Below are 24224 nucleotides of genomic sequence, written 5' to 3'. Positions count from 1 at the left end.
CATGCTCCATGACAGCGTGGAATCGGCGTCTCAATGCAGGCAGTTTGAAGCTCACTTGAACTCTCCCCTGATGAAGGGCTAGTCCCGAAATTCATTGGGCTCAATGAACAGCCTGTATGGATATGGATACTTGTTAAGCATTTTGAAATAGTTTGACATCTGAACACTATTTACAAGTATGGAACATATATGAAATAAAAGAATTTTGGATACACATATGGATCAACTCGTATGATTTGAAAGAAAGATTCTAAAATATTGTGAAGTGAAGGGCGGAGATGTTTTTCCAATTTAGGAAGACGCTATTTTCAGGTTACAGATTCACGCCTATGGATCAAAAGGCGATACACCGCAGCTGAAACGCACAAGCCTGCACTCTGTAGCCCCTAGACAATGTTCCACTACAACCTACCTCTTCCTGCACTCTGTAGCCCCTTGACAATGTTCCGTCACTACCTACCACTTCCCCTCTCCCCTCCTCGTTCCCTCCTCCTGGAATGAGGTTTAGCCCAAGACACTGTGCACTCATCGAGGCTATCTCAGGACTTCCCTACCTCAATGAAGCTCAGCACACTGGGTCTTCTGAACATTTATGTCACTTATGCCTTTTTATGTGATTTCTGCTTTACATCTGTTGTAAAGCGCTCCGATACCCTGGGGACTGGCCAGCGCGATATAAAACTTCTTAATAAATAAATAAAATAGATACCCACCTGCACCGTGAACTAATTACTTATTTACATATTCATTTAACCTTGCAGAGTGCGATTGTTGTTGTTTTTTGTTATATATAATTCTTTCCCAAAACTGTTCCTTTGTACCCCCAATTGGCACATCTCTGGCCACAGGTAAGCCTCTTGTAAAATGTACCATGGGTACCAAGGGCTCTGTGATCAGCGAAGGCCTCTAAGGCCTGCAGCACCTATTGTGCCACCCTTAGAGACTCTGCACATTAACACCCACACACTGCAATTGCAGGCTGTGTGTTTTGGTGCAGAGAAAAGGGAAGAGTCGACGTGGCACACCTCCCTGTGTGTCATGGCTGTAAATCACTGCCTGTTGCCTAGGTAAGTCACCCCTCTAGTTCCTGAATGGCTAATCACCATTAGCCACACCAGGCAGGTTTCTGGACCCCTCGGTAGAGAGCCTCCGTTCTCTGGGTCCAGAAACTAAGCCTATCCCGGGCAGAGGTGTTATTCCTCCTCCCCCAGGATGGGCTGGGTCCACGATGGGGAAGCTTCAAAGGCTTGCCGCCTTTGTTGAGCTGACCCTGCCTTTTGCTGCCCCTAGCAACTGGCTCCCACCGGTTCTGACCCCCACATTGGGAAGGAGAATCGGCTGGAAAAACCAAGTTAGGACGAGAGATGTTCCCACCTTTGCCAACCTCAACCCTCACCTGGGATGGTGAGGTAAAGCACACATCTCAGTACCCTCAGTCTTGAAGATGAGCGGACCCAGCCAATCAGAGAGAGGCTCATGTCCCCCTCCCACTGGAGGGTGGCATAATAGGGGGTGTACTCACCCCAAAGAAGGGACCTATTTGTCCCAACCTGCACTCCCCTGTAACACCCCTTAATTTCGTATTTAACAACAACCCTAAACCCTGCCCCCTCAGTCTCGAGAAGAAGAAAGAAGGACCAAAGAGCCTTGCTGAAAGAGGAAGAGGAGGACAACAATTGCTTTGGCCGCAGCCCTATCTGCCTATACCGACTTCGACCTGCAACCAGTTAAACCTCGACGTGCCCAGCAGCCAGATGCCATCCAGAACCCAGAGGACCTGCCCTGCTTTCACCAAAAAGACTCTGTCTCCCATGAGCACATGATTTGCTCAACCAAAGACTCCCAACACAGACCCTGGATCCAACCAGATCCACAATTCTTTACCACTCTGCACCCGATGCCCAGGGCCTGAGTTCAAGTGGCACAACACCACGAGGAGGTCTCTCGAGCGACCCTGACCTGGGATATGGTGATCCCTGACATGCCTGGACCTTATACTCGACGCCTGCAGCCTCATACTGAGGGGTCCCCCCGACCGGAGCTGGTAAGAAAACCCAATGCCTAAAGACACCCCTGCACAAGACTCCCCACGGCCTTGTGTAGCCCAACTGACAGTGTCCAGGCCTACCCCATCCCCCCAACTTACCACTCTTACCAATGGTCTGCCTTGGGAAACCTCCTTGCCCTAGCCTGCAGCCTTTCTTCCGAACCGGAGATCTCCATTGGAATTCACAGAGCTACCGACGTCCTTGGCAGCCTGCATCTGGCCACCCCCATGCTGCTGCTGGTACAGCTCCTGTGCTGATTGTTAGTCCATGCAGTCCAGATCTTAACCTCAGGAGTTTTGCTCCCACAACCAAGTGGCCTACTCATGAGCAGCCTGTAACCTACAGCCCCTAGCCCCTTTGGCTAATATTGGGCCCCTGCGCTCTGCATCCAGCCGCCCTAGGGCCACTGGTGGTGCAACGAGAGTGCTTCCATGAACTTTGGGTATCCTTGGTTCTAACCCCAAACACTCAGCCTTGTAAGTTGTTTACCTACCTGCAAACCAATTCTCTTTAAGAACCCATGTTGTGTTTTTTCCTCTAAAAATGTTCTGTCATCCTGATTTCTGTTTTGAACACTGTGCTTTGAAAAATAAATTGTCTTACCTCTGTATTGTCATACCCACAGTGTAATATCTAGGCATATCACCCCGAGTAGTCGATGTAACTGAAAAGTAACACAAAAGTAATCCAAAGTAATTTCAAAGTATTCTGAACTATTTTTAAAGCAAACACAAACCTGTAATGTACCAATTTCATCCACATTTGCATTTCTGTGTACAGCCTTGCATTTGAAAGTATATTTTACATACTTGTGCCAAGTTCTGCTTGGTTCTAGAAATAATACCCATGGGGAATTTGTGCCTATCCCTCAAGACCAGGGAGTAGAGGGTTTAGAGCCTACAGAGGTAGACAACTTCGCCGAAGAAGCAATATTTTAGCAAGGTGGACCAAAAGACTGAAGCTAGAGATTAGGCTGCCATCTCTAGAAAAAGAATGAGCAGATATTTGCCTAGGACTAATCAATTGTGGCAGCAATTTAAACAACAAAGAGAAGGAATGATCTTATGATCCTAAAGGATCATAAGATCCAGGGGGATTGTCTCTCTAAATTTGACGATGGTGATATCACCAAATGGTTCACAGCCTTTTAGAGGGCTTGTGTAGCCAGGAAAGTGGGAAAGACTCACTGGGGGCACTCCTTTTGGGAACTGTAAATTGGTAAGTGCAGGGAAAAATTCCTGACCCTTACCAGGGCAGAGGCTGAGGTTTATGAACTCTTGACGTGCACCCCGATTGAGGGATTTGGACTCACAACTGAGGAGTACAGAATTAAAGTCAGGGGGTCAGAAAACCTAGAGTCAGCTCTGGGTGGGATTTATAGACTACTCAGTAAAAACACTAGGTGACTGGCTAACTGGAAGTAAAGTGAAGGACTATGATGGACTTTATAATCTGTTTATGAAGAAACACATATTAAGTAACTGCATTATGAAAAGTTGCATCAGTAGCTGGTAGACCGAGGTCCAATTTCTTCCCAAGAATTGGGTAAGAAGGCGGACCACTGGGTCAAGACAAGGGTGACCAAGACAACCACTGGGGGTGACCAAGAGAAAGGGGGGTCACAAAATCTCCCCAGTGGAAATAGGGTGAGAAGCCCAAAGATAAAAATCAAGAGTCTTCTAAAGGCCCCCAAAAACCTGTTCGGGGGGTGGGCTTAAACTCCTCCCAGTCCACTGGTGGTTATAGAAGGAAAAACTTTGATCTGTTAAGGCCTGGTGTTTACACTGTAAGAAAGTGGGACACCAAACTGGATATCCTGCCTGTCCCACTAATAAAGCCCCTTGTGCCCCTCCAGTTAACTCTGGAATGGCATATCTCTAGATAGGATCAATGGTGTGCCCTGAGCAAATCAAAGTGCACACAGAAGCTGCACTAGCCTACGTGGGTGGGGTAGATTTGGCTACCCTAGCTGTATGGACCACAAACTTAACTAAGTACCTGCAGCACCCCGGGAACAATGGGTACAAGTACTGAGGGATACAGGAGCCAGTGTCACTATGGTGAGAGAATCACTGGTTTCCCCAGGAAAGTTACTAGCTGGGAAATCTTTCCCAGTGACTAATGCTGATAGTGGGACTATAGTTTATCCTGACACTATAGTTTATCCCCTGGCTATGGTAACATTAGTTTGGGGAGGGGTTATTAGCCTGAAACAGGTAGTGGTCACTCCACAATTTCCTGTCCCTTGGCTGCTTAGAAATGATCTGGAGACCTCAGCATGGGCTGAGGTAGAAAGGAGGACACATGCAACAATGCTCAACATCCCTGAGATAGTGTGTGTGAAAACAAGAGCACAGTGCCTAGCACAGAGTGGAAAGGGATAGTTGGAGCCTGAAATTATGGCCCAACCATCCAAGAGAAAAGGTAGGAAGACTGCTGAAACAGCTTCCACACAGCAAAAAGATCAGGACCCCTCTCCTCAGGGAGAGGACTTGTCTGCCCCAGAGGGAACTGAGTCCCTGGAACTTGAACCTTACGAGGTGGAGCTCTTGGGCCCAGGGGGACCCTCTAGTAACAGCTGTGTCTTAGGCAGCGGGTCTGCCCCACTCTTGAAAGCCTGAGGTAGCAAGCTGCTGTACAGGAGCAGGGAGATGGCTGTGGCTCACACAGGGTCCATTGGGAGGAGGGACTCCTTTACACTGAGGCCAGAGACCCCAAACCGATGCTACTAGGAGTGTGGTAGTGCCTCAGTTCTATCAAGAGTTCTTACTCACATTGGACCATGACATCCCCCTTGCTGGAAATCTGGGCCAGACAAAAACTTGGGAAAGACTTGTCAACCACTTTTATTAGCCACAGATATCCCAAAAAGTGAAGTAGTTTGGCAGCTCATATGCCAACCGTCAAGCCAGTGGCAAACAAGTGGACACCCAAAGTCCCCCCCTAATTCTAATACCGGTGGTTGGGGTTCCCTTTGAAAGGATAGGTGTGGACATAGATGGTCCACTTGAACCTCCCACAGCCTCAGGAAACAAATACATACTGGTAGTTGTGGATCACTCTGCCAGGTATCCTAAAGCCATCCCCTTAGGTCTACTACTGCCCCTGCAGTAGCCAAGGTCCTCATTGGCGTCTTCACCAGGGTAGGGTTATCAGACCGAGGTTCCAACTTCATGTCTGCATACTTGATTCACATGTGGGATGAGTGTGGAGTGGTCTATACATTCACAGCACCTTATCACCCACAAACCAATGGCCTTGTTGAAAGATTCAACAAAACATTGAAAGGCATGATAACGGGTCTCCCTGAAAAACTCAAAAGGAGATGTGATGTCCTGTTACCCTGTCTGCTTTTTGCCTACAGAGGCGTGCCTCAGAAGGGAGCAGGGTTTTCCTCCTTTGAACTTCTGTTTGGCCACTCTGTAAGGGGACCACTATGTCTTATGAGGGAAGGGTGGGAGAAACCCCATCATGTACCAAAACAAGATGTGGTGGACTATTGCTAGGCCTTTGTTCTATGATGGCAGAGTACATGCAGAAAGCATCCAAAAATCTTGAGGCCAGCAAGGAGATCCAGAAGCTCTGGTATTACCAGAAGGCTGCACTGGTGGAGTTCCAATCAGAGCAGAAGGTGTGGGTTTTAGAGCCTGTGGTACCTGGGGCTCTCTAGGACAAATGGTGTGGCCCTCACCCTATCCTAGAAAGGAAGAGTGAGGTCCCATACTTGGTAGACCTGGGCACTAGCAGGTCCCCCAGAAGGGTGATACATGTGAACCGCGTTAAATGTTTCTGTGACAGGGCTGATGTAACCATGATGATGGTTACTGATGAGGATCAGGAGACAGAGTGACCTCCTCTCTTACAACCCCCAAGACGGGTCAATAGATGGGGTTTTCTACTCAGACACCCTATCTGCCCAAAAGCAAGTTGATTGTAGGCAGGTGCTGCAACAGTATTCACAGCTCTTCTCCTTAACCCCTGAACAGACACCATTATGGGGACACTGGAGACAGCTTGCCCGTCAAAACCAAAATCTAGCACCAGTCCCACCAAGTTAAGGAGAGCCTCAAGGCTGAGGTCAGCAAGATGCTGGAGTTTGGATTCATTGCCCTTTCTGAGAGTTCTTGGGCCAGCTCAGTGGTCCTAGTCCCCAAACCTCATCCACTGGGTGGGAAGAGAGAAATTAGGTTTTGTGTTGACCACAGAGGCCTCAATGCTGTGACCACGACTGATGCAAACCCCATCCCAGTGCTGATGAGTTAATATTTAAAGTTAGGGGCTGCCATATTTCTCAGTACCTTTGACTTAACTGCAGGATACTGGCAGATTGGCATGGTCCCTGGAGCAAAAGAAAAAACAGCACTCTCCACACCTGAAGGGCACTCCCAGTTCACTGTGATGCTCATGGGTCTAAAGAATGCCCCTTACAAGGTTAGTGAATAAAGTCCTTGCTGGCTTGGAAGGTTTGAGCGCAGCTTATCTTGATTTTGCTGGGTTTAGCTCTTCCTGGTAGGCTCACCTGGCCCACCAGGGGAGGATATTACAGGCCTTGCAAGATGCAGGCCTACCTATCAAGGCATCCAAATGCCAGATAGGGCAGGGAACTGTTGTATACCTGGGCCACCTTGTAGGTGGAGGCCAAATTCAACCACTCCAGCCCAAAATCTAGACAGTTCTGGACTATGAAACTCCAACCACCCAGACCCAAGACAGGGCATTCCTTGGCTTGACTCGGTACTACTGGAGGTTTGTGAAGCGGTATGGATCCATTGTGACCTCCCTCACAGAACTCCCCTCCAGCAAGATGCCCAAGAAAGTGAACTGGACAGTTAGCTGTCAAAAGGCTTTTGACACCCTAAAAGAGGCAATGTGCTCAGCGCCTATTCTCAAAGCTTTAGATTATTCCAAGCAGTTCATTGTGCAGCCTGATGCCTCTGAGCTAGGTATAGGAGGGGTCCTATCTGAGACTAACACTGATGGCCAAGACTAGCCTGTTGCTTTCATTAGCGGGAGGCTACTCCCTAGGGAACCATGTTTGAGTGCCATTGATAGGGAGGCCTTTGCTGTGGTCTGGTCCCTGAGGAAGCTGAGACCATACATGTTTGGTACTCACTTCATAGTTCAAACCGAAAGGAAAGAGGAGTTGGGGCAGAGGAGTTGGCCTAACGGCTAGGGCAATCGACCTTGAATCTGGGGAACTGGGTTCAAGTCTCTGCAATGACGGTGAACATCCTGTGATTCTGGGCAAATCACTTAATCTCCCTGTGACTAACAAAAAGGAATGTGTTCTCATGTAATGCTCCTGGTGCTATGTAAAGCGTTCTGATACCCGATTCGGGTAAAGTTCGCGCTATATAAAACTCTGTAAAAAAACAAAAACTGATCACAGACCTTTCAGATAGCTAATGCAAATGAAAGTTGAAAACCCAAAACTTTTGACGTGGTCCATCTCTCTACAGGGAATGAACTTTGCAGTGGAACATAGACCTCGAACTGCCCATGCAAATGTGGATGGCCTTTCCAGATTTTTCCTCCTAGACAATGAAGACTCTCTTGGGAAAGGTTAGTCTCATCCTCTTTCATTTGGAGGAGAAGGGATTGTGTAGGAAAGTGCCCTTTTTTGCATGGTTAACCCCCACTTTTTGCCTACAGTTAGGTTTGAAGATCTGTATTTCTTCCTGTGCTCTTCATAGTTAAGAGGCGCAGAATGAGGTGGTTCTAGTGATGCTAGTGCGAACCTGGAACTGTTGTGATATAATGTGTATATTAACACATATTTATGAACTTGCACAAAAGTATGTTAACACATGTTCATGAGCTCAAATTTAAGTAGTGCAATGAAAAATACGGTGAGCTAAACACATACCTATGCTCTGCTTATTATCCTGGGGAAGAATGGTTGATTTATCTACCACTGGTCTCTTTCCTGTCTGCTTCACATGTATCATTCAACTCTGGTACTGAATACCTGAGAGAAGGTCCAGTGTCTTACTGTCCTTGGTTGGACAGTGGTTTGCATTGTTACAAGCATGCTATGTCAAATGAGTTCTTATTTTTAGGCCAGTTGTCAGCGTTGAAATTCAACAATATCCTACATTTGGAGATCTATATCATGCCATCTATAAATACAAAAAACATTTAAAATTTGTCTCTTGGTCAAGCTATCCCCTTTCGTGGTTGCTTTTCACTTTTCATTTCTTCCGATGAGAAATTTCAGGGTGAAGATTTTAATAGAAAGGATAAGAGTTACTGCTCTCAGGGGCCGAGAAAGTGTTGATTGCTGTAAATATCAAAATATTTCAAATTGAACAATAGTTGCCCTAAATTTTCTCCTGTTCGCCTGAACTATTATTGATAGATTAATTCAGTACTCATGTTATGTGCACACTACCATAAAGTTCTCTGGCATTACATTTTTAGCTATATAATCCTGGGCCCAATGCTCTAAATATTTTGTTCACCAAATTAAAACTTGGTTTGCACAGATAAAAGAATTTGAATCCGTTGGTGTATCCCTAAGCTAAAGGTAGCAACATGGGTGCTCCATAGGGAGTGTGAGTAAGTTGACTTTAGCATTAGCACTCCTGAAAAGAAGTTGTTTTGTACAAATCACAGACAACAGCATCACTGCAAAATCGAGACAACAGTACCAAACATTATACAGGCGAGAAGGTGCCAGGAGATTTGAGGTTACATTGAACCTTCAATATGGAATTTGCCAAATTTCTGTCTGCGACTAGATCATAGTAGTGGTGGAGAGCAAGAGCCAATCCGTTAACAGAGCACACTAAACCAACACATACTTCAAATACATGAGTCCGATGAAGGTGTATAAAGACCTCATGAAGGATCTCTGTGAATTACCTGCAATAACAGTAACAGTAAAATTAAATGTAACTAATGGAGGAGGGTTCTTGTGGGGTGTCACTCTGCAATCATTTTTGCGCATTCCATGCAGAATATCCGACACTTGCATTCCATGTTGGCACCAGATATTGAAGTGTGTGACCTTGGAGAATTTGATGAAGGCATTTCTTCTAGGATTTGTCTGGATATACACACAAGCAAAACATTAATATCTGTTAAGAAGAAAATGGCTTTTATAGATATTAGAGTAAACCAGTTGAGCTTTTGTCACAAGGCAAAGATGCACACGGGTCAAATGCCATGTTGAAATGAGGTGAGATGCGCGAATACGGGTATTATTCTTGTGGGGCGGTTCTGTTTGGATTACGATATTTGTGAATGAGGAAGTTTATGAAAACTTGAATGTTTGCTTAATCGTAAAACATTGTGCACAATCTGTACCTTTTCCTGAACTAGTTGAAAAGATAAAAACGGCTTTAGTGGAAACCAGCTTGAGCATTAGCCAATTAAGGTAAGAATTATCTAAAAGAAAAATGAGGAACATTTATTGAAAATTAAAGCTAGATAGCATTTTGCAAATGGTTATGGTACTTATTTGATATATTATAAAAATGTTATTTTCATAAGCTGTTGAATTTATTGTAAACTAAAAATGAGGGACAAAAAATTATTACACCTGTTAATATTGAATCTCAAAACAATAACAGACGAAAAGGACCAACATCACCTCTCGAGCCCAGAATGTTTTTCTGAGGGGCCTCGAAATGTATATTCTTTGTGGAAAAAACTCTTCCTTAATTTTGTTAGCGCTGATAAATTGCGGACAGTATAAAGCATCAAAGCAAATTTTCAATCACTGATGGGTACAAGTTTCAGTTTGGGCCCTTCGAACATTATGCTAATGCTGCATTAATCCTTCCCATATTACCTGTGTGGCCCTTTGTCATTGTGGGGTAATTCAGTTATCCCGTGCACGACAAGTTTAAGTTTCCAAAATGGAAAGTATTACTTAGAAAGATTGATTGTAAGATGCAAAGAATAATTAAATCGATTTTAATGTCAAACATGAGCTAATTAGTCAATTGTTTGAAAAATTGTTGGTTATTTTAGCGTTTCATGTTTAACACCATAGAGGTGTTGAAATGTGCATCTGTATTTCTCCTTCAATCACTGTTATCTAATTGATTGCTATAGTACTTTTTTAATCATGCTTCACAGGCTCTGTCAAAGAGTGCATTCATACCATAGTTGTTGTTGTTTTTTTGACTGTTCAGTGTAGCAAAAGTATTTCACAGGTATTTAAGGAGTGAGGACAGAGCAAGCAGAGAAAATAGTTTATGATTTAATGTAAAAAGGGCGTTGAGAATACTTCATTTGAATTCAGGATAGAATACCTAATCAAAATTGAGAATATTCAAAATGTAAGAAAAGTCGTAGGAAACAATATCCTAGACATAGTATAAAATTCTGGATCTGGAAGATAATACATTTCAAGAATATACCCAAAACTTCCAGTTATTTCGTAAAAGTGAGAGAATTTGATGGGTTTTATTTGTTTCATGAAAGTAACGAAAGTGAACCATAAATAATCTGTATGCAGTTACGATAGTTCTTTTTCTGTTTGCACCACAACCCTAAATATAAAGTGTACGATAGCGACCTGCAAAACAAAAACAGTTAAAAATAAATTTTAAAAAAGGGTAGTGCAAGGGGGAAACAAAACACTACAGATGTCGGTTTAGAGGTCCTGTTTAGTAAGTAGATGTGCATCCCAATACCAGCAAAGGCAAAAAAGAAAAGACAGAAGAAGCCAAGCGAAAACAGAGAAGAGGAGAATTAAGAATGAAGAGGAGTAGTGACAACAAAGGAAAAAAAGCAAGGCGGAAGACACAGAGGTTCTCACCCAAGCAATATAAGACAAGGTTGTGGGAGTGTAGTATAGCCAGTGAGAGTAGACTGGATAAAGAAAGATCTTTGTGATCTTTTCAGCAAACAAAAGTTGTTAAATACAGTTTTGAGGTAATAGGTTTTAGTAGCGTTTAGAAATTACATGAAGATTGTTGCGGACTGTCCCACCTCTCTGGGTACATTTTGGGTGATCATCACACTAACAATCAACAGCAGCAACATCGAGAGCTTGTGGCTTTTTAGACACAGCTTTTTATTCCACCTAACGAAAACTTTGTATTGCTTTGGAGACACCCCTGCCAAGCCTGCCACATGAACGATTGGGCGGGTTTCCTTTCCCTACCTAGAAACATATTCCACCCTCTTGCAAGATTAGTTTTACCAGTGTTACCAGAGTGGGAAATGGCATCCAACATTTGTGCATGTGCACATGGGTCTATGTTTTATCAATTTTGCATGCCATCCCCTTTGTTTTACCCTATTTCCCGTTTCTGCCCCTAAACCTGGTACTGTAGGTAACCCACGGTGCCAGCGCATTGTCCGCAGTACTAAAATCCGTAACATGCTCCTGTGATTGTAGCCACAGGTGACTTTTTGTAATTCAACTTAGGTGTTGAAAGTGTTTGTGAAAGAGACCCTCGTGGCCATCAATATCTTATCTATAATTGGCTTTGATACCCCGTGAAGTGTGGCCATGCTCCATAAAACACAAAATGCAATTAAGTAATGCATGTATCAAAGACTCTGTGACTGAGCAGCCAGCAAGAAACCCTTTTTTAATAGTTAAAGGTTGGTTAAATACCGATTAAAATAATGTGTTCTTTTGGAATGGGGTTAGGAAACAGACCTTTGATGGCTTTTCTGTGCTTGCTGAGCCCCTTGCAGATCCAGTGCTTCCTGTCGCACTGCTATCGATTAGAAGTGCTGTAAATGTTAGGTGTTGCTGATACCCGGGTCAGTGGTACCACTTTGGGTCTCCTTTGTGTTTGTTCCAAATGTAAATACCTTTGCACGTTCCCCATACTGCCTCATTCCTGTTCGGGGGGTGTGAGGAGTTGGCCTGGTATATGCTGTCCACTAATTAAAGTGGGCACCTTGCACCAGTTTGAATGACCCTTATGATGTATGAGGTGAAAGATAACCTTTAGAAAGCTGTCCTAGAGGTAGCTGTGGATAGCAGCCTTCGGGACAAATCTTGAAGGAATGTAAAACAGCTTGTTTTACCAGATGATAACCTTTAGTATTAACTAAATTAAAGGAGTACCACACAGTAGTTATAAAAATATGTATTTATTTATATAACAATCTCTAGTATCCTCTACACAAGGATACAACACAAAGCACACAATACTTTCCCAAAGAAACAGTGCTAAGTAGCCCAATACACAGTGGGCTTCAGGGGGAGACCAGACCATATACTAAAATAGTGGTATAAGAACCTCGACTGGAGTCGAAACAGGGTCTAGAGCACGTAGAATCACTGGGACCCAAAGGACCCACCCAAGGTTAGTAGAAAGGGACGGAGGATGGGTGCAGTGCGCTAACACGAATGCGGGCTCCATACAATTCTATGGGGAAGTCGCAGTAACAGTTTTAAAGTTTAAGGACCCTTCTCGTTGGACTTTGAAGATGCCCTTTGGAACTTAGAGTTTGGAGAGCCATCCCACCTGTGGATACCAGAGTACACGAGTTACCTATCCCAGGCGAGCCGGGTGCATAGGTCTGGAGTGGTGTCGGAAACCGCCATCGTTTTCAATGGAGGGTTGTAAGAAGAGCTGCTGCCGGGAAGGAAGAAAGTGTCCGTTGGAATGCAAGGGTGGATTTGTGATGGAAGGAACCTGAAAAGAAAGGGGACACAGTCTGGATCACTTCAGGGTGACCAGGGGCTCGGTGAACGAATGCCCACCGATGTCGGCTGCTTCAGGTGTGAAGAAGGGATGCTTGACTCGGCAGCCACGAGGGCCAGGAGATGTTGACGATGACCAGGAGCCGCATGCAAGCTGTCCCAGGAAGGATGTCGAGTGCTGAAGGGTCAGTGTCTGGCTGGAGCACCAACAAGCCTTGGCAACAGCAGCCCACGCAGGAAGGTCAAGCAGGTTCCGGTGTGGACCAGCAAGGTCCAGGGGACTCACCAAGCAGTGGGGTGTCAGGGCACTTCTGGAGAAACCAGGAAAGCCCAACAGAATTCCAGATGATCCTCAGGAGGACCCACAGGTCGAATGGCCAGGAGCCGCGAGGGGACCATGAGCAAGATCACAAAGTACCATCCCACAGAGCACTTGGTGCGAAGAGGCCAGAGTTCTTAAGTGGAAATACTGCTCAGGATCAGGACTACACAGAGCCCAATGCACAAGCTCTGGAATCGCCAACAAGCCTATGCACTTGCAAAACTACACAGTGCACACTGGTTTGGGTTACTCGGTCCCCACAAGGGATCCTGGCCTCAAACTCAGTGAGAGGGCAGCACGATCGCATGGAACTTTGGAACCGACCTCCTGTGTTACTGGAGCCTTTGGAGTCCATAGGAGCTCAGGATCAACAGACCTGTCAGTTGCATTACAATGCCTGCGAATGCAGGGGAGGGACTCCTTCACCCCAAGGGAGATTCTTCAGTTGTCCTTAGGGCACCACAGGTCCTGCACAGAGTCTGTATTGAGAAAGGGCACAGACAAAGCTGTGGACCTAGAGAGAGGACAGGGAGGGAGACTAAGTTGTGCCCAGTCGAAGTCCAGCGAAGTCAGAGTGTCCAGCCGGTCAAAGGTAAGTGGTTTCTTGTTGCAGAATCTTGTCCACCTAAAATCTAAAGTCTTACAGCCAGGTAAGCCCTTATGTACCCACAGGAGAGGTTGGACAGATTCAGGGGACCCTCCTACGGGAGAGTCAGGACAGAGGGGAGGTTACTCCCATGACCTTTGTCTAGTTTCGTGCCAGGGCAGGAGCCGATGGCTCCAAGAAACTGGTTTGAGCTGGAACTCAGCAATGCAATGAGCGTAAGGTAAATAGTTTTATTTATTTACTTACTTTACTCCTGCCCGTCATATGTCCGAGTCCATTACCCTCCCCGCCTCACCACCTCGCAGCACTCCCTCTGCGAGCCACCACTGTGATTTGCACAGAGCAAGCCTTGTTTAGAGTAGCATGGTGGGTAAACACAATGGACTGGAATGCGACCCAGAGCATTTGACAGTGGTTTCGATTAATTCAAGAACTCCATCTATCACCTTATCAGAGTTTACACCCTAAGTGTGACAGGTATGTCCAGATGTTTTTCCCTTGCTTTCTGTTCCATAGAGCACAAGGTATACCTCACCGATGAGACCTAAGTAGCCCGAAACCAGTATGGGGTTGGAGGTAGGGTGCCTCGTCTGGCAGTTTGGGACAGACTGTTCAAATGAGGAGCAGGGTCTGTATACTGTTTTGCATCGGGTGGGCCTTTGTCTAGATTGGCATGGTGGCGAAAAATTATACCAGTTGCAGATATTAATGAGATTACTTCAAACACTCCATTCAACACCTTGTCGTGTTGCAGTTTAGTTTACCTGTGGGCTGCTTCAAGATGTTGCAACAGAAAGAGAGTGGAAGAAAGGAGTGAGGGAAGGATTAAGGCAGGTTAGAAGAAGGTAAAAGGAATGATAAAAAGAGACAAATTAGGAGGAGAGATGATATAATGTCATGATATACGGTGTTATGACACAATGCCAGCCTTTGGTCAAAGCAGCCATTTTATATGGCACAAGTGAGAGAATTTGTGACAGTAGATCATGTGCTCGGCAGATTCCATGCTGAAAGCTGAAGAACTTGGATCCTAAAAAATGTATTAACACGTGATGCAGAAAACGACTGAAATAAGTACATGTACCATGTACGAACAATATGTTCTGTCTTGAATGCAGTATATAAATGATCATTTATGGTATGTTGTAACGCTTTTAAAAAATATATAATTGCCACACAAAAAGCCATTCTTAATGAGAGGCTACACACAGAGGGCCTTATTTCCGTGAAAGTGACTCAGCACAGTGCTGCAAGCCATTTTGCTGCGCCACACTGAGTCCCTTTCAAAGCACAGGTATGCGTCATATCTACAACGATATGACGGATCACTGTGCTCTCCCCTACGCTCACGCCCAATTGGCTGCCATGCGCCGACGCAAGCACCTTTGCACCATGGGGCAAGGTTGCCTGTGTTGCGCGGATGATTGTTTTTGTGCAGGAAGGCACACCTTCCTGCACTGAAACAATCACAACAGTCACCTACGAGTCCGTCTCTTAGCTAAAGTCCCATGAACGAGAGAGGGAGAGGAGAAAGGCGATGGGGAGGGGGTCAGGTTCACAATGTGATGGTCAACCAATCACCCAACTCTCTTTGTCTGGCGGTTGTGCTGAGGATCAAGGCAGAACAGTCACTGATTTGCAGTTTGGCACCCTAGAAAGAATCCACCTGAAACCCAGATTGACCAGTCACCTCGTCTCTAGCCAGTCTGCTATCCATGTGCATTAAAGTGAAAAAAAAGCTCAGCAGTATGGATACTGTTTACATAAAGCTGCTATTCACAGTTTTTCTTCCTGCGTGCCTTGGGGCTGGTTAAGAGTATTTGGGCTTTGCAGGGCAGGGCTGTTTCAAAGCCCCTTTTTTAGGTTTTACCTGCACAGCGCTTGCAATGTGCTTGTGAAATCTATTGTATTTAATATAATAAATCTTGAAAGTGCCTTACATCCCACCCTACCTCTTCATTTGTTCGTGTATTTGCCACTTAATTTTCCTCTGTTTCTGTTGGTTGTAGAATACCATTTCCTGTTGTTCTCCAAGTCTTCTTCTTATCAGTGTCCCGAGGCCGATGTACTCCTTTCCATCAGCTTGAACTTCTTTGGTATTTTACTACTTTTTTCTACCTTCTTCTTCCAAGATGGCACTCAACCCTTTCAGCAGATTTGCTTTCAGCAGAGGCAGGATCTTGCTGCGAGTGCCAAGTAAGATTTCTTCACACCTTTATGATGCAGAGCTCGTTCCAAAATCACACCTCTTTCAAACTGTTTACTGTTTACCTTGTCCACCTCAGCTGTTATACAGTGCTAAAATCCAAGAGATACCGCTGCAAAACTCAACGAAAAGCCTGTCATAAAAAAAACCACACAATTTGCAGCCTGCAGCAAGTAGTTTGATTTTGCCACATTTTTTGTGTTTTATCGTGTGAGGGAGGGGTAATTGTTATTAGTTTATAATTAGTTAAATTCTCTTTCTTGCAGTTTAGTAAAATGTATTTTGCAGGAGCACCAGTTACAATACACATTATTTTTTTGTAGTCACAGTGAGATTAAATGATTTGCCTAGAATCACAGGATGTTGAGCCGACGCCGAGATTTGAACCATGGTCCCCCAGGTCCGGTGTCGGCAGCTCTGACTGCTATACCACAACATCTTCTTGTCTCTTTATTGCGTTTTCTGGGACAGAACCAAGAGCACAGAATTTCCTCCAAAAGCTCACCTAGCCCTTAGCCTCATCACTTGAGTTGCTTGTTTGCATTTCCTAACAAGCACTCCTTACAAGTGCATCTGCATGCCGCCTCTCTCCTCCCTGTGTCTTGCAGCCTCCTCGTGGGTCACACCTCCTTGCGTCCCCCTCGTTTTATTTATTTCTGTTTCCACAGATACAGGTCCATCTTAAGACATCATTCGCCCATATCCAATAAACAAATCTTTAGTTCTTTCAAATCGTTTGCCTTCAGACTACAGGGATTAACATTAAGTCCTCTGTACAGAGGCTCACAAGGCACTCCTGTAGCCTGACGCAGCATTTATCACTGTGAGATGTCTTTCCAGTCAGAGCAAGGCATAGCCAGCAACACGCTGCTTAGTGTCAGCGAATCTCGGTCCCCTGCCTCATCTACATTCACACTGTACTTGTCGGGTGCATGTTTTCTTTCTATGTCCTCCCCCATTTAGCTACTTTCCCAGTTTTATAATTCCACCAGTAATAGCACAATAGATTGCCTTTCTCAATATACAAGTCCTAAAACTTTAATGACGTTTCAATAACCTATATTACACAACTACTCACCAAGCTACAATTTACAATATAAAACAGCTTATGATTAATCACATAGGCAAAACCTATTGTTTTTACCAATGCTTATTTGCTTTGCCAGGGCTTGGCCCAGGCAGACATGGCTCATTTAGAACCCTTTCTCTAGCATAGCTTTATCTAGACATTCAAATCTACATACAGATTAATTCTTATTCACAATCTAAAACCTCCTTTTTTTTCTCCTAACCACGTAATTGAATATTTGTGTAACCAGTTCTGGAAATAGGAAACATGTACTCTGGGAACCCATAACTTGGGGGTCAAGGTGTGGAAGTGGAAAGTAGGTGGGGTCACGAGAGGAGTAGTCATGAAAAGTGGAGTCTGACAGTCAACCTATCCGTTTATGTGTTTTTTAAACTCTGCCACAAAGAAATTGGCTACGAGTTCTGAGGGGACAGTAAGTCTGTTCTGGCTCTTAATTGGTCACAAACAGGCTACATTTTAAAAATAATTTCTAGGGTAAAGCACATGCTGCAGATATCTTTTTGTCAACGCAGCGGGCGTGTCGTTGGCGCGCCGGAGGTGCGCCAGAGGTAAGCCCGTTTGCGCCCGTTCGCACACAGGACGCGCTGGCGGCTAGAACTGCTGCCCCCGTCTCCCTTATGCGTTTAATCTACACGAAAGAAGATCTTCTTGTCCTGAAACCTGATGTTTCGGTAGAACACCAGCCCTCTACTATTGTTCAAAGCCACAATTCCTTGGCCTTCGGTCTGCTAAATGTGAGATCCTTGTGCAGGCATCACACAGAGATAGCGCTACTCATAGAACAATATGAGTTAGACGCCTTATTCATGACGGAAACATGGACGAGGACAGATAGTGGAGTAGAATTGGGGCAAGCCTGCCCCCCAGGATATAAGATTAGACATAATCCTCATTTTGGGGCTAGAGGAGGAGGTGTAGGGTTGATTTATAGGGAATCGCTGGATTTTTCCCAGCTAGAAATTAAGAGAATCACGGAGTACGAACTGATGTGTTTTTCTCTGAAGGGACAGGGGGGGTGCTATTCACTGGTCTCCTGTGTTATAGACCCCCAGCTGGCGTTTCGTCTGCCGTGTCTGACCTTACTGACTTGATCTACGATCTATCAAACTCCCATGCAAGACTGATGGTACTGGGGGACTTCAATCTGTGGCCAGATGGGCCAACAGACTCAGCCTTCACATACCTTACCCAGGCATGTTGTAACATTAATCTGGAGCAGTTGGTTCTTTCTAAGACTCACCAGAGGGGACATGTTTTGGACTTGATCTTTGCTGACTCTAGTCAGGTGAGGGTTGTAAACATCCTACCGCAATGCTGGACGGACCACGCCCTAGTTCTTTTCTCCGCAGCTCTCCCGGTAGGCTACTCTTAGAACAGTAGCACGAGAACTGCTAAGACTGGGAGACAATGGTCAAGGCTCTTGAGAGGCGCAACCCTACCAAATCTGCTCTCAGAAGCTTTTCAGCTGGGAGACAATGCGGATGAAAGTTATAATGCCCTTATCCAGCGAATCACGGCCTCTCTGGACAATCTGGCCCCGCTAAGAAAAACGCGAGACAGAACAAAAACTGCCATGCCATGGTTTTCGAGGGAGCTCCTCCAACTTAAACATCAGTGTAAACGTGCAGAGCGGAGATGGAGGAAACACTATCTGGCATCGGATAAAGTCCTTTTTAAGCAGGAGCTGGCAGCTTATAAGTCACAGATTAAGTGTGCATAAGCGAGGTTCCTAGAGGAGACTTTATTGTCAGCCTCAAATAAAGCTCAGGCTTTGTTTAAAATCATCAACGAGTTGTCACGACCGGCCTGTGCTACTACAGCTATCCCAGCCTCTCAGTTACTATGCGACTCGCTGGCCATGGCCTTCGAAGATAAGATCTTGACCATCTTGAGTAACTTGAGTCCCGTGACACCAGGGGCTGCTCTCTCATCTACATCTGAGATGGAGGCGGGGAAAGCAAGGTTGGATAGTTTTCCTCTTCCCTCCTTTACAGAATTTGGCGCTTTAGCGGATAGTGTGTCCTCAGGCTCCCCCCTTGATGTACTTCCGCACAAACTCTGGAAAGTGTTTAGGGAAGAGTTGTTTCCTCCTCTCCACGCAATCTGCTGCCAGTCTCTTGGTTCCGCCCAGGTCCCGGACAGCTGGAAGCTTGCGGTAGTTTCTCCGCTGTTGAAGAAAGAATCACTGGACCCCTTATGCCCCGCTAATTACAGACCCATTTCATTACTCCCTTTCCCGATTAAGATCTTGGAGAAACTGGTCACGAAACACCTGTCCAGTTTTTTTGAAGTCAATGACTGTCTGGATGCGGCGCAGTTTGGGTTCAGGCCAGCGCATGGAACCGAATCAGCTTTGGTGACTGTTTTGAGTGACCTTCGTTCGCGTGCCGACTATGGACGAGCAGCCTTTTTAGTGCTGCTTGACATGTCGGCAGCGTTCGATACGGTCAGTCATGCCATCTTGACCAGGAGATTGGAGGAGGCTGGTGTGATGGGTCTGGCCTGGGATTGGCTTGTCTCATACCTGGCCAATAGACATCAGGTGGTTGCCCTGCCTCCCTTCAAGTCTACCATCAGAAGGGTCGGTCAGGGTGTACCCCAGGGATCGGCCATTAGCCCCATTCTCTTTAATCTCTACCTCCGCCCCCTGGTCAAGATAATTAAATCTTTTGGCATTGCAGTCACCAACTATGCTGATGACTCCCAACTCATCTTCTCTTTTGAGGGGGAGAATGCGGTGTCACAGGAGACCTTTCACCATTGTATGGTCACCACGGCAACATGGCTGAGTAACAACTCGCTGCAATTCAACAGCTCCAAGACGGAGATGCTGCATTGCTCAGCGGACCGTGTCCTGCGACCTCTACCGCAGGATTTCTGCCCCCCTCATTTCAGGGCACGGTAGCAGAGGCAGACTCGGTTCGTAACCTGGGTGTGACAATGGAACCCAATCTTCAACTGGATGGTTTCATTGATAAAACAGTGTCTACCTGCATGGGGCTGATGCATACCCTGGGGAAGATTCTCCCTCTGCTCCCCGCCCATGCCAGACCAGAAGTAGTGCACAGTATCATCTTAAGCAGGCTCGATTACTGCAATGCACTGCTTCTGGGGGCACCTGTCACTGCATTAGGCAAACTACAACGGGTACAGAACTTCGCTGCCAAATTAGCACTTTCCCGCCGACGTCTTGACTCGTCATCCGCAGCACTTAAAGACTTGCACTGGCTGCCCATTTCTCAGCGGGTTGAGTTTAAAGCTTTATGCTTGGTCTTCCGGGCCCTTCATGGCTTGGGACCGCTGCCCCTACAGGAGATGTTCTCTTGGTACATCCCTACTAGATCTCTCCGTTCTGCTTCAGCCAACTTGGTAGTTGTCCCCAAGATCCGGAGAAAGCAGATGGGTGGCCGTTCCTTTGGCTTTACGGCATCCAAGTTGTGGAATGATCTGCCACTGTCGCTCAGATGCTTAGGAGACCTTCTCTCCTTTAAAAAAGAACTAAAAACTCACCTGTTCCCTAGGATAGGGTAGCTTGCTGATATAGTATTGACTGTGTTTCAGGATCTGTTAGATCACAGCGCCAGGATGCCCGTTGGGTGACAGGAGCGCTTTATAAGTGTGTTATACATACATACATACATCTTTTTGTGGCCAGTAATTTTCCGGTGATAATAACTGTAAGATAACTCTGGTGGTTAATGCACTTCCTGGGGAGATCTGCATTTTTTATAGTCACAGTTCTTACTCATAAAGTAGCATAGATGGTTAATGCACTTGCTTCAAAGCACATTGTGTGACATGCAGATCATATGATTTGTATTTTATGTAGAAAGGTAAGTTGGTTACTGCTTTTGACACAGATATCCTTTTGTTACTTGCAGGTTGTGAGTTGTAATGCTTGTAATATATTACAGCCTGCCTTGATCCAGCATCAAGGAGCTGCCTGTAAACTGCAAAGATGGGAGCCTTATTATTTTTTTCTTAATCTGTCCTTATTCTGAGGTTGCTAAAAATGGTTCCTTTGGGTAGTACTAAAGTCTCATTAACACAGACAACCTCAACCATTTTTCTGAGTTTTAAATCCTAACTTTGTGTTTCTTCTGACAAAGCACTCTTAACATATATTGCCTACCATTATGGACCATATGTCACCCCTACATTTTGTAACCCTCATTGTCTTGTGTTACATTTTCTGTACATTGAGTTACACGTATGACTTATTGTCTGTATAATGTGTGTGATGTAAAGCACTCTGACATCTAACATTTGCGTGAGTAGCACTATGAAAGAATTAAATAGAAAATGGAGTGCTATTTAAATCATTATTTGTGTAAATACTCCTCAAGATAGATAGATAGCTAGATAGATAGATCTGCATTCTTATGGTGCATGCATATTTTTACTTGCAGGGGTTGAACAAAGTCAAAGACCTGTCTCCGAATCCTAGTTTCTCTTGAGTACTTGTGAAATGGGTAACAAGTTGTATATACTTTGTTTTTCTCCATTACCTTGGCATCAAGGCGTTAGGCTTCGGATAGCTCATAGCCAGGATAAGACTAGAGCAAAGGGGGAACTGATGTTCCTGTAAGTGAAGCCTTTCTGTTGTGCTCTGCTGGGAGGTGAAAATAAGAAAGCCCCTCACCACCTGCGGATTGCTGCTCTGAACGGGAAGTAGACAAAATGTGGGCACTTCCACTGCTGATGGGTCCAAATGTCAGCAAATTACACTGAGACAAATTCAGCACATTTCAGTGGGGCCAGATCCTCATTTCCTGAATGTAACACAAATTACAGGTCCTTTTGCTTGCGGTCAGGACTGAAATTACAAAACTCATGGTTTTTATTCACCATTTTCTGTCAAAATCTCAAACTTCATTTACTGGTTATTTGATTACTGTAGATGTGGCCTGCCTCATATTTGGCAACAGCTTCTGTCTGATTGGGGAACTTGCATCACTGCATTCATTTCAGAGGGTAAAGGGAAGTTGGTGAAACACTGAGCGGTTTAATTGTTAACCAAGATTTTGCATGTTATTTCCTCTTGTCCATTCTGTGTTTTTAAGAGGAGGCATCTGGTCTTTAGGCTCAGACAGTGGGTGTTGTACTGTGTCTACTCTGCACAACTCTCCCCTGTGCTGGGATGATCCAGTGGTGTGATGTAAAGGGGTGAGACCTGCAGAATGTGGCGAGAGGTACCGAAAGCGTCCCTGAGCGTGGAGGGCCCTGGGGCTGTGAGTGAGGAGTTGGAAGTCCGCCTCCCTTTGCCCTAAAGAGGCTGCATAGGTTGATGTTCAGCTTCTGTCCTTATCCTCATCATTGCTCCTTGTATGTAAGTAAGACAGAGCCCGGCAGACCTAGACAGGATTTTCTGTTGTCATGCGGTTTTTCAATTTTAAAATCAATCCTTTTTATTTTGTGGAATGCAAGAGCAATGTACACCGCTTCCTGCCTACATCTCAAGGCCGGCAGAGCGATGATTACAGTCATCACATTCAAAAGAAGTATTGAATGTGGAGGGATTTACCTACGTTAACATTAAGCACAAGCTACAGATCTCTTACATTAACCCCTTCTATGCTGATGACGGCCCCCGTCCGTCATGCACTGTGGTGGGCGTGTGCTGATGACAGCTGGGGGCCGTCATGAACCCGCCCACTTATTAAAAGCGCCGCACAGGCGCAGAATCGCGGCCGCGACCAAGGGGTTAAGTAAGTGAGTCTGACTCATTTGACATCGCATACTGCTGACTAAAGTGCCTTTTGGCATCTGCCAGATACTGTAAAATAGCAATTAAAACAGACTGTTTTTTAGGTATGATAATGAACAGGAGACAATTCCATAGTATGGCATCAGAGACATTAGTCAACCTTCCACGTGAATGTTTCCTGAATGGCTTCAGCCTGGAGATTCCCCGTCAAAGAACAGAAAGAAATACTTACAAATATGGGTACTGTCAGTTCTCCCAATTAATATGCAGATTTATCTTGCTAGGACTGGAGACATAGGGACTGTGCTGCAGGTTTTACCCAACATTTTAACTGATCTACTAAGGATAAAATGCAGATTTTGCACATTCTAGTGCAAGTGCTGTTTGTTGGGGAATATATCAATTTGCCACTGATCAGTAGGTTCAAATGATGCAAAATACTCTGCCACTGGTGTAAATTTCTGGAATCCTGCCCAGAGATTCTTAAATGTAGTCCAGTCAGCTACAGAGACCCAGTGCTGAGGCATGTGATCTCTCTGTGATCTTTGTTTAGACTAAAGGGTAAACTGAAAGAATATAAAATATAGGATAGAATGGGGCAGGCAGAACTTTTAAAACACAGAGCTAACTCGAGGGTGAGTCTTAAGGATCATATTGGCCACAATGGTTGCTTATTAGGGCACTGTTTTGGAATTGAAAATATTGAAATGATTGTGAAAGACAACAGGAATTTGATTGCATGGGATATTCTAAGTCTAGCCAATATTTTCGGATGTACGACGTTACGACGCCTACTATAACAACGCGTGCTTTAACAACGGGTCCCTTACAACGCAAGTCGTTACCACCACTTGCGTTGGGGGCGCGGATTGAGAATAGTATAATTTACTATTCTAACACCAGTCCCCGTGGACACTAGGAAAGGTGTGGGAATAGTAAATATACTATTCTTAATCCTCTAGCGCCCTCCAGCGCAAGTCGTGGTTACGACTGGCGTTGTAACGGACGCGTTGTGAAAGCCTTGCGGAGTAAAATCCGCGTTGTAAAGGATGTTCCCTAATATTTTCTGTTTTAACTGAAGATCACTGCAACTTATTGTTTTGGCATAGAGATTCACATCTAAATAGAGGATTGGTTTAGCCGGCCCAGTGAGGTGGACAGATAAATGGACTTTATTTACATATGGAAAATAATTAAAGTGCACTCAGGAATGATGAGGAAAGATAAATGCTAAGCCAGAGAAGTAGAATGGGATCCCAAGGGATCCCACCATGGTCTCTTTATAGTGGTTGGCCAAGTGAAGATGCTACATATAATTAAGGGAAACACTCAGCCCTTACAGTGACCTATCGGAAGCTCTCAATATGGTAAGAGGGCAGCCTGAAGATGATTAATCTTGACTGTTTCAAACGTGGCTTACAGGACAAGAAGAATGAGCTAGCTGCTGTTAACTTCAATGAGTATGTTGCACCTAATGCCTGACAGCTGTTTCTATCTAGAGTCCTGAATGGAAGCCCAACAAGAAGGTGTAATATAAATGGTTAACCTCTAAGAAGGGCTACAAATACAATATCACTACTTCCCTTATACGCTTAGTGGTCAACGAGTTCCTGTGCATCATCT

The 24224-nt window shown here is 45.1% G+C and overlaps 1 protein-coding gene across 5 annotated transcripts in view; it reads left to right on the top strand.

The window, feature by feature from the left end:
• PAG1 (phosphoprotein membrane anchor with glycosphingolipid microdomains 1) overlaps positions 1-24224 on the top strand; it is a 485100-nt gene that overhangs the window by 349370 nt on the left and 111506 nt on the right. The window contains exon 1 of one of the 5 annotated variants that reach the window (XM_086965929.1): positions 21977-22223. The exons of the other annotated variants lie outside the window; for them this stretch is intronic. The gene's annotated coding sequence lies outside the window, so the exon portion shown is untranslated. Of the gene's footprint in view, positions 1-21976; positions 22224-24224 lie in introns of those variants that run through there. 5 annotated transcript variants of the gene reach the window in all.

Source organism: Lissotriton vulgaris, chromosome 4_1 (genome assembly GCF_964263255.1).
Source record: "Lissotriton vulgaris chromosome 4_1, aLisVul1.2, whole genome shotgun sequence".
NCBI classification, from domain to species: domain Eukaryota; kingdom Metazoa; phylum Chordata; class Amphibia; order Caudata; family Salamandridae; genus Lissotriton; species Lissotriton vulgaris.
The sequence above is the reverse complement of the archived record's forward strand: the minus strand, read 5'-3'. Positions and strand labels throughout refer to the sequence as shown.